Source organism: Sinocyclocheilus grahami, unplaced genomic scaffold (genome assembly GCF_001515645.1).
Source record: "Sinocyclocheilus grahami isolate Dianchi unplaced genomic scaffold, SAMN03320097.WGS_v1.1 scaffold1194.1, whole genome shotgun sequence".
In the NCBI taxonomy this organism is placed as follows: Eukaryota; Metazoa; Chordata; class Actinopteri; order Cypriniformes; family Cyprinidae; genus Sinocyclocheilus; species Sinocyclocheilus grahami.
Window position 1 is genome coordinate 245,118 of NW_015506373.1, and position 16,753 is coordinate 261,870.

Here is a 16,753-nt window from a genome sequence, read left to right on the forward strand (position 1 = left end):
AAAAAAAAATATATATATATATATATATAACCATTTCATACAATTATTTAATTATGTACTGTACATACATGTTGCGTACATGTTCATTGTAAAGAATGTACAATGCTTTTGAATTACTTGCATTTAATTAACGTTTATAGTTACTACTAATTGTAAACCAAAACCTAATTCTAGTGCCTAATCTTAACCCTTACTCCTAAACCTAACCAAACTCAAACAAATTAGCAGTAAATGTGAGAATATTCCGAACATTACGTATTAACAAAATAAATCCAGTAGTGCTGTCAAACGATTAATCTCGATTAATCGCATTAAAAAAACGTTTTGGTTTACATAATGTATATGTGTGTGTGTACTGTGTATATTTATTTTGTATATAAATACACACACATACAGTATTTAGAAAATATTTACATCTATTTACATGTATATATTTATTTTCATAAAATTGATATATATATATATATATATATATATATAAATATATCTAATATATAAACATAACATATTTTTCTTAAATTATACATGCATATCTATCTATTTATATATATATATATATGCAATAAATATACACAGTATATTATGTAAACTAAAACTTTTATTTTGTAGGCGATTAATAAAGCAATAAGCCCCAAGAAGCCGTGGTTTACAGTGAATTTATAACAGCTAAGGGGCGTTGTTAACTGTAATAATTCACTGTAAACTACGGCTTCACGGGGCTTATTGCTTTTATAAAACAGTTATTCCATGTACGTAAGTAAGGTTTCACAGAATAAAACAGAGCAAATAAAGTGTAATGATATAAATAAAAACAGTACTCTTCCACCAAACAATGTAGTTCCTTAGAGCAACACACAAATGTAAACAAAGGTGTATGTTTGTAGTGTAATTTACAACAGCTTCGAACACGGCTCAACCAATCAGAATCAAGGACCGGAACTATCAGTTTTATAATCACGATTAATCGTTTGACAGCACTAAAATACAGTCTTGTAGTTATGTGGTGGTAGTACATACAGTAGTAGTTAAGGCCCCCGATATAAAGTGTAACCAAAATTTTTCATAAATTGACTGTCCTGAAAATTAGAAATGGCTAAATATGTGCTCTGTAATGATAGTGACAGGTTATATCTGCGTTGAGTGCTGTCTTTTTTTGGCCGAGGTGGGTCAGAGCTCTGCCTATTTGAGTATGACTTTTATATGCTATTGCATCTATAAGCATCATGGGTATTCATCAGCACAGTTGATATCAATATTTATAGTCTGATAAAGATTATTGTCATCAATTTCAATGTTCGGGGCTGAGTTATTACTGCCAGACATTTTAATAGGTGCCGCCAGCAACAACATATTGCCATATACACTGCAGATGACTTTGAACTTTGTCAATTCAGGTCACAATTAAATTAAACGGAACGGGGCCACACATCTAGACTGACGTTTCCGCCTTAATATTTGCAAAAATTTGATTCTATGGACTGTGTATTGGCATAGAAATGCACTTTATGGTGTTTGTTGGCTGCACTATAGCACAGTACAGGCAAACTTGACGTTTTAGTCTTATTTGGCTAAAGGATGATGTTCAATACTCACAACACCCCCTTCATTTGACTGGTAGAAGTCTGCCGTTTGCTTACTGACAGACCCTGGAGTACACAAGACAGCATGTTCAAAGCCTGACACTGATTTTACACTTATTCATGCAGTGCATATTCATCCAATGTTGCAAAATGTATGTATGTCTCAGTAGGAGATAGAGCTTAAATATTGGATCTGGGCAAATCTGGGTTTAAAGGGGTCATATGACGTTGCTAAAAAAGAACATTATTTTGTGTATTTGGTGTAATGAAATGTGTTTGTGGTTTAAGGTTCAAAAAGCACATTATTTTCCACATACTGTACATTATTGTTGCTCCTCTATGCCCCGCCTTTCTGAAACGCATCAATTTTTACAAAGCTCATCGGTCTGAAAAGCACAGTGTTCTCTGATTGGCCAGCTATCCAATGCATTATGATTGGCCGAATACCTTGGCCGATTGGCCGTGTCCCAGCGCGATGAGACAAAAACAATAAAACCTATTATAAACGAGGCATTTGTTGCATCCAGTGGGGCAGGGCCGTGCACAGACCTTTTGAGGGGCATGTGCTGAAACTGAAAAAGGGCATATATATATTCATTCTTAGGTCTATAGGTCTACATGTTATATTATAATGACATATGATATGGCTTTTAAAGACTGCTTAATTTCTAAATCTCAAAGGTGGAAGTCAGGACTAATAGACTTGGCCTGGAAAAAGGACATGGTATGATAGCTTGGCATTATACAGTGCAAAGGATATCTGGCCTTCTAGATGTAAAGTAGGCTATAACAATGGGCCTCCTGGGTAGTTGTCATTATTATTTGTAGGGTCCTGTGTTTGTGAATTGCTCTTGTGTACTCACTCTTTTTTTAATTGTATTTTATATATATATATACACACACATATATATACATACATACATACATACATACATACAGGTGGTGTTCTGAAATGAGGAGGCAAAGTCCTTTTTTTTTTAAAATGTATTTATTTTTATTAAATCAAATGTAAATTCCTGTCTCAGTCACATGTTCCTGGTTAAATAAACATTACTTACACTACCAGAAAACAACAACAACAAATACAATTCTATTTTATATTTTTACATTAACAATGTAATCAATATTCTGTGTATTAAAGCCAAGTATGAATCTCATCAATTTATTAAGCATTTTACATTTATTCCAAAATAATAACTCAAGGCAGTAACAATTTAAACAAAATATTTTATTTGTGAACTTATGTTCAATTAACTTTTAACTATTTTTAAATTATTCGGTTCATCAGTCATCAAAGCTCAGTAAATATTGGTCACAGACACAGAAATTTACTTTAAATTTCATCAAGCTGATTTACTTACTAAAAACTCCCACGGATCATGTTTTCAGAGCATTTCAAGTCTTATTTTGACGTAATAAAGTGGTTACAGCTAAGTGTGTGAGTTGTTTACTTACTTTTTAAAATGAGTCTTCCCCTTAATGCCATTATATTGTTCATTCAGGCATGAACACAAGAGGCGGGATTTATTGCATGAACCAATCACAGCCGAACATAACCAGTCATATCCAATCATATCGTGATGGAGGCATTGCCTCCTCTCACGTGATTTTCCCCCATTCATTCTCAAGTACCCCCCCCGCCCCCCTTGCTGATGTCGGTGTTGGACAATGTTTCGAGTGATTTATACACTTTTTAATGTTATATTTTGTAATATTGGCGTTGTTTTATTTTTGTACTATTAATTTTTTCTTATCCAATATTTTGAAGATATATATATATATATATATATATATATACAGTATATACACAATTACATTTTTCTCTGCTCTGCACACATAAAGTTCAATAAAATTATGTTTGAAGAAAAATATATTTTTAGCTATGTAATATATATAATGTATTACATTATGCACGATAAAATATAAAGATTTCACAGTGATTTGATTCTGTAAAGTTTTTGGTTACAACAACATTACTGTAGTAAAACCATGTTTTAATACGTTTATACATTTGAAGACGAGCAGAGAGTATAGAATACTAGATAAAAAAATTAGCTAGCTAGAATACATGCATATTAACAGCGTAAACATGAATTAGCCATGCGACCATATAATATGATTAAATGTTAATAAATTAAGTGTATCAGCAATCATACATTTCTTAGAAATATATTTTACCTAGGTGACGAGGATCACTCAGTCGCTTTGTGTCAAACTCAAATGCAGTTACAGGGTTTTTGACCAGTGAATGTGTGCAAATGTGCATTTTGTCCGTCATTAAAACGGCGGCGTTACGTTTTCATCACCAGGTGTTTGTTGTAGCTATAGGGGCGCGGAGCTCAGTTTCAAATACATAAATTATGAGCCTTTATAGACATAGTGTTTCTTGCGTAAAGAAAACGCTGTACTTATTCAAACAACAAGATCTTTATTTACCCTTGCAGACCTAGTTCAGCTGCTGTGGAACTTCAGTTCATTCAGTCAAGATAGAGGGGGTGGAGTTATGACCAATATCATTGACTTATTGAAGGAAAAAAAAGTGCAAGGGCAAAAAGGGCGTGTGCTCTGCACAGGTTGAGCCCTACCTGAAGTGGGGTATATGCATATGACCCCTTTAAAATCTCAAATACAATTATATTAACAGCATATGCTGTGCATCACTGAAAAGAATACTAAATTATTTTACTTAAATGTAAAGTGTGTAGTGCCTGCATCACCAAATGCAATTGCAAAATTAATAATTCCTGAATATTCCCCTGTCTTCCATGCAGAAAACAGATAGCCCTGAGAGCATACCAACAATATTGTATGCCATCTTTAATCGGAAAATTTACTTTTTCCACTAAGGCTAAGATGACATATTTGATTAGCAGCAATAATGCTGTTCAATAAAATCACAGTTGTATGGCTATACCGTTCTGCTGTAATATCAGCGGATTGTTTTTATCGCTGGTCTCCATGGGGAGAGTTGTGTTTCAGGCTTGTTTGTGTTCAAGTGTGATTGTGCGTTGTTGCACTATCGGTAACCGTTTGTATTCTGAGCTTGCATCGTGCTGTGTAGGCAGTGTAGCTGTGTGAGAAAAATCTGTATGAATGGCCTATATTTGTAGTACACAGAAAAGAGAAAGGCTTTTACTTTTAAGGAGGAAGAGAAGATGTTTTAAAACAACATTATTCTCTCAGACAACCAAATAAAAACCACATAGGCCTACTTTAAGACATTACGATTCCACAACATTTTCATGATGGATGGAAGTACTGTATTTTATTAAGCGCACATGCTGATAGATGGATATAGATATTGAGATGGAGAGATGCATAGATTCTACCACACATTTACTTACATCTGCATTGCATTAAAACATACATTACAGATTTGCTAAACATGTTTAGATTCATGCTTGATGGATGGATGGAAAAAGGAAAATATGAATTTATTTTCAGAGAGCATGTGTCCTCGCTCTGTAGCTGGTGGAGGGAAATAGGCTCTACTGAAGTAAACAATTTGACATGGTTTGTTGGATGTATTTATGTGCTTGAGTGGCATCTTTAACACCTCACAAGGTGCTTGGAGACCCGGAGGGGGCAGCTCAAAGCAGACGTGGGCTTCTCCTGTGGAGGGTGAAATTAGCTGTTGCTGATTGGGTATGCAAAAAGGATGGTGAGCGGAACTCGCCGTTTCAAGTCAACAAAGGTAGATGATTATCTCCAGCTGCTTTGCTGAAGTAGCACACACTCAGAACCCTGCTTCAGATTCTTCAGGATCTCTATATATAACTTACCTCTATATTGAGGTATAATCTACAGTATATTGCTTTTACAGTAAATATCAACTTCATCTCAGAGGATTTTTCTAAAATTCCTTATGAGAAATAAAAATGGAAACAAACAAGATGGTACAGTACAGGTAAGAGTGTAGAGCTAAAGTTAATGTGGTTAGATTAGCTTGGATGATTTGGTGTAGTGAGTTCATATTGTAGTGTCTGACTTCTGATTGCAGATTTTGTAGGGCAATGTGATTTCCATAGTGTGGAAAATGCGGAAGGAATCATGTAATCCAGTCATAAAAATGGAATTTAACATGGAATGTCATAGTTTGGCAAATTTTGGATGAATAAATCAAAAGTAGTGCTGTACAATTAATCGAGTTGCGATATGGACTAATGTCTGTGAATATTAAACTGCAAACAGAATGCTATTTAATAATGAAGTCTGCATGTTCTGCATGTCTCTGTGTAGTTTAATGTACTACACAAACTCAAATGTGTGATGTTTGTGGGGGGGTTTCTGCATCTGCCATCTCACTATATGATGACACACTTCATCTCCAGAGCTGTTTTTAGAATTCACTTAGTGAGCTTTTCACAATTTAATCCGATAAAAACTATTGTCAGATCAGAAACTATCCTCACACATAAACTCAGTTTTCCTCTACAACCCAAAACAAAAGTTGCTTGAAGTTTTGCTTGAAGAAATTTACAGAAATATGTTACTTTCGAACATTAGAATGTGCTTGTTTTATTGATTGCGTTTAAAAGATTAATTAAATTGTTAAAGGTTTTTGCATTCATTTGATTACCACCATTTTTGATAAGAAATTTGCATTCAATAAAACAAAAACATTTCAGAAAATTAAAAAACATAACAGAACTTATAAAGATAAAATGCATGTCATAAGGCCATTTATTAATAAATTAATGCATTTTCTTACAAATGTATGAGTTCACTGGCTTATGAAGACTTGCTTTTGCATTATTAATTCAAATTAAATAAAAAAAGAAACTTTATTAAACAATCTAGAAAAAATTAAATAGAAAACACAGAATTTGCGAAAAATGTAAAACTGTTTTTATTAGGGCTGCGTAAAAAATATTGATATTTCGATATTAATCGATTCTCATTTTTACGGAAAGATATCGATTCTTAAATCCCAAGAATCGATTATTCTAGCCTGTTTTCAGTTAATGGACGGAACTTTGAAGGGCACTTCCCATTCAATATATCGCAATGAGCATTGTGCTTTGGTACTTTTTATATGAAACAAAGTCTCAGATTTCAAATTCTGTTCATTGTATTTCAGTATTTAAACAATAAATGTAGTTTTGGCGCTGTTTAATGTGGAGTGACAGATCGCTGTAGCGCCTCAGTTCAACAGACACGGCAGCGAGAGGCGCACGCGAACTGATCATGTCCTCCACATTAATACCAGTTTCAGCACAAAATAAACATGACTAAACACCTGAAGGTAAGTTAAAAGAAAGAGTACAACTTTACAATCCGTATCCTGTCTCATGTAATCGCTCAATCAGTGTTTCAGCTGCGCAAAGACTTCAATATAACGGCTTGTAAACGATGTCACGTAACGTCACATTTACCTCAGAAAAAAAATTCAGTGACCATAAACTCATTAATCAGCTAGAAAAATATATGCACCATATAACATATTCATTATAAATTCTACTGTTCTTCAATGTTTAATTCATGTTTGAATAAATCCATCAAGTTTTTATGACAGCCACCATTGTTTATAAAAAAACAAAAACGAATTGAAGTAGAAATATTATTATGTAAATGTAACTTTATTATTTAAAAAACTTAATTAAGTGTAATTTTAACAAATCAGTCAATTTTAACCTTCAATATCATAGTAATGTAGTACCAACTGACTCTCATGTATATTTTACAACATTAGTTGAGAGATTTTTTTTCCTTGAGAAAATTTGGCATGTACTGTACCTGATATATATCTAAAATAATCAATATTGAATCGAATCAAATTGGTAATCGAATTGAATCGCAAGCTTGTGAATGAGAATCGAATCGAATCGTGAAATTTGTGTCAAAACCCAGCCCTAGTAATGATTGGCCCTGTGTTGCATTGGCTCTCTCATTTATATCAGCGTTCATGTTCTCTTTACTCCTAAAAATCCTTTTATACTTCTTCAGCTTTTTTTTCTAAAGTAGAATCTCAGCTAGTGTGCAAGAATAAAACCCCATTAAATCTAAAAACTGTAGAACCGGTGGAATTCTCGAAGTGTGCTGCTGATAGAAGTGGAAATCTTATTTTTTCGGTACTGACAGATTCCTCAATCGATCGACCATCAGCAAATGGATTTGGAGTTTGAGTCGCATGGTTAATGAGTTGGGACATTCAATTTAAACTGGTCCCTTACTGTTTTTTTTTGCTTTGATTCTGTGTGAGGTTAGGGATGGAAGTCCTGTAGTGGTCAATGCTTCTGTCCAAATCTATATTCATGTGATGTGTAAAAAGTAAATAATGAGTGGTTGTTTGTTTATCAGTATGTTTTATGAAGTCTTTCTTGGTAATATTAAATATCACTAAATCTAAATGTAAAATAGAATAAAAATATAGACCTTGCTGAACGTGCTGATAAAGAAGTCTTGATTTGCAAAGCTGGCTAAATCTGAAATGTCTTCTTTTAGGGAGTAAGCACAACCTTTAAGCGCTAATCTTTTATAGATTATAGATGATATATAGATTTTATATTCTAACCTGTGAAAGGAGTGTATCAAAATATGAAAAAAAAGAACTTGTCTGGAGGTGATGTGTCCTTAAGAGGACATTGCTCTTCTGTGCTCTTGTGAAATATTGTGTTTCAGGTGAGGGTAAATATGCTGACACATGAAGGTGAATAGACAGACATAAATATCATAATCCATTTTGTTCTCAGTTATAGTGTGGGTCAGCGGATGTACTCCACCTTTGTGATTAGTGTGGCTAAATTTCATCCATGGGGAAAATTATACAAGATTCTGCTGTCACACAATGGAAGCCCTTTTTGCCGCAAAAAAAATCCTCTTTGCTTTCGTTTATGTGTCTATACCCTTTCTTTCTTTCTTTCTTTCTTTCTTTCTTTCTTTCTTTCCGCAAAAAAAAATCCTCTTTGCTTTCGTTTATGTGTCTATACCCTTTCTTTCTTGCTTTCTTTCTTTCTTTCTTTCTTTCTTTCTTTCTTTCTTTCTTCTGAACATGCACATTTTCTGTGTGACTTTTTATATCCCAGCAAATGAATGCAGTGAAGGCGTCTTCCGTTATGGATATTTATCAGTAGTGAGGGAGAGATAGAGCTGGATCTCCTGCAGTGTTCACAGGATGGGTGCAGTAGAAATGAGCACGAGTGAGGAGAAAAATAGAGGAAGAGTTCTTCTGTGCTGTTGAGGGTATCATGTTTGTTGTCTTGATATTGCATCTTTTTATCTTTCATCCACTGAAAGGAGTGACAGAGCTCTATGTTTCTCAGCTGTATCTGATGAGAGCTTTAGAGAAATGATCAGAACAAGATCAGCTCATGTCAATGAAATGGTGTCAAAGATCTCCACAAGTTTCCACAGTTGTTCTCTGAGGGAGTTCTCTGATTGAGGTCTGTTCACTCTGTAGCACTCTGCTATAGAAATTATATACATTTTAAAGCTAAGAAGAACACAGATACATTTATTTCTAGGAACTGGTGTGCGGTTCATGAGAGGTTATGCTTTTATCTCTCTAGTCCAGTGGTTCTGAACCCATGCGACCCGTCACAAATGCAAATGCGGCCCACGATGCTGACCACGTTAAAAAAAAGAAGTAGCTTATAGTTTTACAATTCACTTTTTATGTATTAAACAATAATTGTATGAAATAATTGCATAAAATGTATTAAATAATTTTTTTGTCATAGCATTTATTTCTAGGAACTGGTGTGCGGTTCATGAGAGGTTATGCTTTTATCTCTCTAGTCCAGTGGTTCTGAACCCATGCGACCCGTCACAAATGCAAATGCGGCCCACGATGCTGACCACGTTAAAAAAAAGAAGTAGCTTATAGTTTTACAATTCACTTTTTATTTTTTTTATGTATTAAACAATAATTGTATGAAATAATTGCATAAAATGTATTAAATAATTTTTTTGTCATATAAAATAATTTTGGTGATCATGTACTGTTTTCAGACTGACGCAACTATGAACTGACGCAATTACACAGTTAACGCACACAATTACAAGCTTGCGCTCTGGCAGATTTAAAACGTCATCAATTAACGATCAAAATGGACAAATTTGTTATTAGAGGAGAAAAAAAGATGTGAGAAAAATACTAATAATGGAACACATGCAAACAAGAAGAGTCGCAGCATCAGCAGTGAAGGTAGGAGAGTGCTTGAAGAATGGAAGAATCAGTTTGCAGTCAACGAGCGAGATGGACAGCCTTTCTGCTTGCTCTGTAGTAAAATACTGGGTGTACGCAAAACTTACAATGTCAGAAGACATTTCGATACCACCCATGCAACTTTTGACAAGAAATATCCACCTGGATCTCAGGAAAGTGCTCTCAAGATAACTAGTCTTGAATAAAATGCCATTGCTGAACAGAATACAATGCGAGCTAGCTTAAAAGTGTCTCAGGCCGTGACATTAGCAGCGTTCAAAATGTTCTGGCTCCTTGCCAAACATGGCAAACCATTCAGTGATGGGGGAGCTAGTTAAGAACTGTTCTGGAATCACAATGTCTGTTTGATGATCTGAGCAACAAAAGCGAGATAATTCGCAGGATAAAAAGTTTACAGCTCAGCAATGACACAGTTACTCGTCGAATTTCTGAGAATTTGACAGAGCAACTAAAAACTAAGCTAGCCACTGCTGAAGCACTCAGTTTGGCAGCGGATGAATCGACAGACACCGGAGACGTTGCTCAGCTTTGCATTTGGGTGAGATGTGTGAATTCAGAGACTTTTAAGGTTACAGAAGATTTATTGGGGTTGAAATCGCTACATGAATGAAACAAGGGGCAAGGACATTCATAGAGCACTTAGTGAAGCATGCAAAGACATGAAGATACCGGCAGCATCCTCAGTTGTCTCCAGCACTACTGACGGTGCTCCCTCAATGACGGGAAAACACAAGGGTCTCGTTGCTGAAATGCGATAAATCTCCCCTGACTTGTTGGCATTTCACTGTATTGTGCACCAGCAAGCACTATGCAGCAAGTTAGTTGATGGATACTTCGTGGAGGTCATGGGCACCGTGGTCAACTTCATTCGAACGCGGCCTCTAATGCACCGCTGTTTTATTGCGTTGTTGCTGGACAGTGCCTACGGAGACCTCATTCTACACAGTGAAGTGAGATGGCTAAGTCGTGGAAAAGTCTTGCATGGTTTTCTGGCTGTACTCACTTTCTTAATGACATCGGTGAGGGAGAAAGATTTCCAGTCTTGAGAGACAATGAGTGGAAAACAAACGTTGCTTTTCTTGCGGACGTCACAGCTCACCTAAACAAGCTGAACCTGCAACTTCAAGGTGACGAAACACATGATGGTGTACTGGACATACAACAGAGAGAACGATTCGTTACAACTGTCAGTCAAATGCAGGAAAAATTAATCTCTTGTTTTTCTGATTCTGAGAAACTAAAATCTGCAGGACATTTCATCAGAGAGCCATTCACTTTCCCTGTGGAAAAAAATCAAGGACTTGGCTGCAAATTATAATCATTTAGATACCTTAATATCTGGTTAGTTTGCATTTGTGACATCATAAATGATATGCGGCCCGTTAGACTTGAACTTGGACATAGTGCAGCCCACTAAAAAAAGGTTGAGAACCACTGCTCTAGTCTCTTGAAAAAGACATGGGGAAAAAAAAACATGTGTGTTCTGAATACGTGTTGCCGTGGGTGTTAGTACTGTGTAGGAGAAGGTGATATTAAAGGTCCAGTAAGCGACTTCTTTAAAATACCACACATAAATTGTCCCTACTCCCTGACAGATATCACTGAAATAGTAGATAGAATTTACCCTGAGTAATTACACCTGTCTCTATGACAGCCATAGTCTCTGTAAACACTAAAAAAAGAGTCGTATGAGTAGAAAACTAGCCAATTGGAGAACAGGCTGTGTCTCTCTGCTTTTATATGTTTGTGTTGGTGACATCAGGTTGATATGTCTTTGGAGAAGTGTTATTATCCTGGGCCCTGTGATGGGCAGCTCTCTGAAGTCATATAGGTATTGGCTATGTTCACACTGCAAGACTTAGTTCTGTGCTTAGTGCTTAGTTCTGATTTGAAGTAACTTATTTAATGTGATATTTGGATAATCCGAGTGCTTTTTTGACCCTGCATAGACCGCAATGCAGCTGACATGTTCAAGGCCCTGAAAGGTAGGCTCCTGCACCGGTGGGACCACATGCATGTGTCATGGTACTCTCGTGAGTGTGTGGCAAATATGAACAAGGAAGAGAAGAAATTGTTGAATAAAGTCTTTATTTTTGTTTTCTTTGTGTACAAAAAGTATTCTCGTTGCTTCATAAAATTACAGTTGAACCACTGATGTCAGATGGGTTATTTTAACGATGTCCTTACTACCTTTCGGGGCCTTGAACGTGAGTTGCGTTGCTGTCTATTTAGGGTCAGCAAGCTCTCGGATTTCATCAAAAATATCTTAATTTGTGTTCCGAAGATGAACGAAGGTCTTGCGGGTTTGGAATGACATGAGGATGAGTAATTAATGACAGAATTTTCTGCCAAACAGCTGCCAAAACAAAGATGAAATGAAAACAATAATGATGGTAATACTATTAATAATTATTTTTACTAATGACATTTACATATAAAAACACAAACAAATATATTGTTGTAGATCATTTCATTATTTTATAAAGCGGAAACAATAATAAAATATTTGCTTCTCATACACTTAAACATTAAGATAATTTTCTTTAATTTGTAGTGATGTGTGGCATTAGATATGCGAGGGTAGTCGAATTAAGTAAGTCTAGTGGAAGTTAGCAAAAATCGCTTACAACATTGCTAAAACCCCCTGCACACGCCGATTCAGCCCGATTTCACCAATAAGCCCCTTCCGTCCCCTCGAGTTCATTTGTTCTTTGTTGATGGTGAAGTGCCGTTGAGGAAATCACAAGCGGCCTCTCTGTCTGGGCTGCGCCGCTGAGCAGCTAAGAGAAGAGAACTAAAAGACTCTGCAAAAAAAGCAAAATGCACTGATTACATTTCTTCGTTAATTTCATTCGCTGCACTGCCTTCCCTAATGATGATGAGATAATGTGCCGGAGAACACACTGAGCTGTCACAGTGGGCACCGCATGTAAGACCCCAACCGAATGAACTGCTAAAAACTGAGAGCAAGAACAGTTGAATGGTAAAGCAGTGCTTTAACAGAATAAACAATGTAATGTAATGTAATGCATCTAATACGTGGCTCCCTTGAGGTGTTGAGGTGCATTAAGTCCAGGGTCTTTGATACTCTGGCTGCAGCCAAAAAAAACAATTTCTTTTTTATAAAAAATTCATAAGCTCATAATTGTTTCTCTCATGTTTAGCGTTCTTTGCTGACATATACTTTATTACAGTGCCTCTAATATTAGGCTGAGTCTACGTCCATCTACAGGAACTCTACAGGTATTCATTCAAGAATTGTTTGCACACATATACACTGTAAGAAAAGAACTGTAAAAAAATGGATTATGTCCTTGCAGAAAATGACCAGTGCATGTTATGTTTACAGATTCCTGCAACCCTAAAACACAACACCAATGCAATGCATAATTCAAAATACAAATAAAACACCCAATTTATTCATATTAACACGGTACATCGGGCTGTATTTTTACAGACTTTTCCTAGAGTGCAGTGGAGAACATGTCTTGAAACTTGTGGAATTCGTGCATTTCATATGAATTTTTAATTAGCATTTAGTTTAAATATCAGATAATTTGACTTATTTTTAATGGAACAGGAAGGCCAGTTTATGTTATAAAATAGTATGTAGTGCAACTACCTAAAATGTAAGCATATTTATGAATGAATCACAGTAACAGTTTTCATGAAAATATTAAGCAGCAAAACTGTTTTCAACATTTACAATACGAAATGTCTCTTAAGCAATAGATCAGCATATGAGAATGATTTCTGAAAGAACGTGACTCTGAGGACTGGAGTAATGACTGAAATAAGTTTAAACATATACAAACATACATACATACATAAATATATTTAAATAGAAAGCAGTTATTTTAAATTGTGATAATATTTCACAATTTGTACTGTATTTTTTAGGGAAATACAGCTGTGGTGAGCATAAGAGACTTATTTCAACAACATTAAAAAAATCTTACTGACCCAAAACTTTTGAACTGTAGTGTACAAAACTTGATGGTTACACCACAGGATATATGTAGAGTCATTAAACTGAAACTTTATTACAAATAATAGAAATGTTTTTTTTAAAGCATATGAAGCCAACATGAATACAAAGAGTGTGTTTTTAAGATCTTGGCACATGTGTTTTAATCTTCTTTTTTCCGTGGAATTGGCAAACCTGTCATTTGTAAAATTCTACTCCTCCCCACCCTTGTCTATTTTCTGGCTAATTTGATAATGCTTTCAGCTGCCAAATAGATAACATATTTAAATTCATTCTGAACAATTCCACAGATTAATCCTTTAAAATCAGCATACAAAATGTGAAGGAAAACCCCCCCCCTGCAGATTGATTCTGGGCTTAAAACTGTGGTGTGTCTCTGTTTTTACTGAAAGCCCTTTTTGTTCACAGAATCCCTTCTGAAATCCACAGCAGGTTTTCACTAGAGTAGCATCCTGATGAGTGGGGTAGAACGCTCCGGGCTTCTAGTGAATGAAGTGAATGAAGCCAGTCACATGTCTTTCCTGAGTTGGTAGTGCTTGTGAAATGTTCATTTGTGTGTTAAGCAGAAGCAGAGGTGTGCCATATGGCTGGAGAATGGCAGTCTGCAGGGGATTGTTTCAACAGTGGCTAAAATGCTGTTGCCCCGGCATGGCACTCTCAATAATGCTCCCCTGGGCTGTAGCACCGCTGGGGAGAAGAAAAGTTTGTTTCCACAGCCAGGCACACCACCGATCACTTCTGCCACTTCATGTAGGCCAGAAAAAGAATGATGGACAACCTCAGGCTTTCTGTTCAAGCTTCATAAAACACAAAAGGTTATTCAGCAGAGAGAATCAGATGGAAATGCACCTTTCCTGCTTTCAGAAAGTTGGAAACAGTGGCCATTTTGTTTCCACACTTCTTTTTTCATTCAGAAAACAATTTCACCCTCATTTTGCTTTTTGAAGTCTGCAGGGAGTGAGTCATAGCATCCAGACTGTGGATTTTCATTTCATAATTTCACCTGGTTAGACGTCAACATTTCCATACCTCAGCATAGTTTTCGACACTCACCAATCTTCCTCTTGTTTTAAATCATGTCTAACGTGGAGGCGGCAGCACAAAGCACATTACATTCCCCACAAGCCACAGCATGCCAGACAAGCTCTTTCTGTTCACGAACAGTGTTAAACAGTGATCCACAAGGTGGTGCTAAATTGAAATTCAGTAACAGTAGATCATTCCGTTTAGGATTGCGGGTGGATACCTATTGTTAATGTGATTTCAGGCCTTAATGCCAGTCCTAGTCTATTTTTAGACCTGCATACATTTCCCACAATGCAGATGTTCAGAGTGGATGAGCATCAGAGACCTCAGTCCTATGCTTCTTGGAGTTTATTTCTTCACCGTCAGACTCTTTCCTCCACTGTTATTATTAACTTTATTTACATTTTATAAGTAACTCTTTTTAGCATCCAAAAACATGCAGGGTCTTATATGCCAAAGGTTTATATGTAATGCAGTTAATGTCAAGCATGCAAAACAAGCACATTTCAATTTGTGCCGAATGTGAGAAGTACACGACCTTAAGTTTATTCGTATATAATTTATTTTTGTATTTTATGATAAATGTTGTTTATAATAAATTCCGCTGTAATTGATGTTGTGCTATACTAATTTGTTGTTTTTATTTCTCTTCTATTCTGAATAGAATGGAAGCCTGTTTCCACCATGGAATAAAAAATTACTACTTTTTTAATCTCTTTTAATATGTCTCTCTATTATGTCTTTCTTTCTCCCAATTCCTGTCTCTAAAAGTCTAAAAACTAAAGAAATTCTAAGGAAAAAACAGGATTGTGAGTTAATAAGAAGAAGAGTCAGAATTGCGAGATGTCAAAGGGTTAGTTCACCCAAAAATGAAAATTCTGTCATTAATTACTCACCCTCATGTCGTTCCAAACCCGTAAGACCTTTGTTCATCTTCGGAACACAAATGAAGATATTTTTGATGAAATCTGGGAGCTCTCTGACCCTCCATAGACAGCAACACAACTGAAATGTTCCCAGACCCAGAAACCTAGTAAGGACATCAATAAAACAGTCCATGTAACATCAGTGGCTCAATTTAAATTTTGCGAAGCTACGAGAATACTTTTTGTGCGCAAAGAAAACAAAAATAACATAATTTATTCAACAATTCTTCTTCCTGAGTTAACGACTTCGGCCATTTTGAAGGGTACCACGACGCATGCGCGTGCTTTCCCCAGAATATAATCAACATAATCAGCGTTGTTTTTGTTCAGGAGAAAGCACGCATGCTGAACATAAACAACGCTGATTACGTTGTTTACGTTCTGGGGAAAGCACATGCATGCGTCTGCGTCATGGTACTCTCCAAAATGGCCGAAGAGAAGAATTGTTGAATAAATTATTATTTTTGTTTTTGTTTTTTGCGCACAAAAAGTATTCTCGTAGCTTCGCAAAATTGAAGTTGAACCACTGATGTCACATGGACTGTTTTATTGATGTCCTTACTACGTTTCTATCTATGGGAGGGTCAGAGAACTCTCAGATTTCATCAAAAATATCTTAATTTGTGTTCCGAAGATGAACGAAGGTCTTATGGGTTTGGAACGACATGAAGGTGAGTAATTAATGACAACATTTTCTTTTTTAGGTAAACTAACCCTTTAACTCACATTTGCGAGATAAAAAAGTCTGAATTCTGACATAAAAGTTGCACTTACCTTTCTTATTTTTTTTATTACAGTATGTGGCGGAAAAAAATAAACAGAACTGTGAAATGTAAACTCAGAATACAAACAAAAAAAGTCAGAATTGTGAGTTTATATCTCACCGTTTTGGCATTTTTTTTCTCAGAATTTTAGACCGGAATTATCAGATAAAATAGTCAGAATGGCAGAAACGGGATTCCATGGAATACTGTTCAATTTAAATGATTTAGTACATTTTATAAGTAACTCTTTTTAGCATCCAAAAACATGCAGGGTCTTATATGCCAAAGGTTTATATGTAATG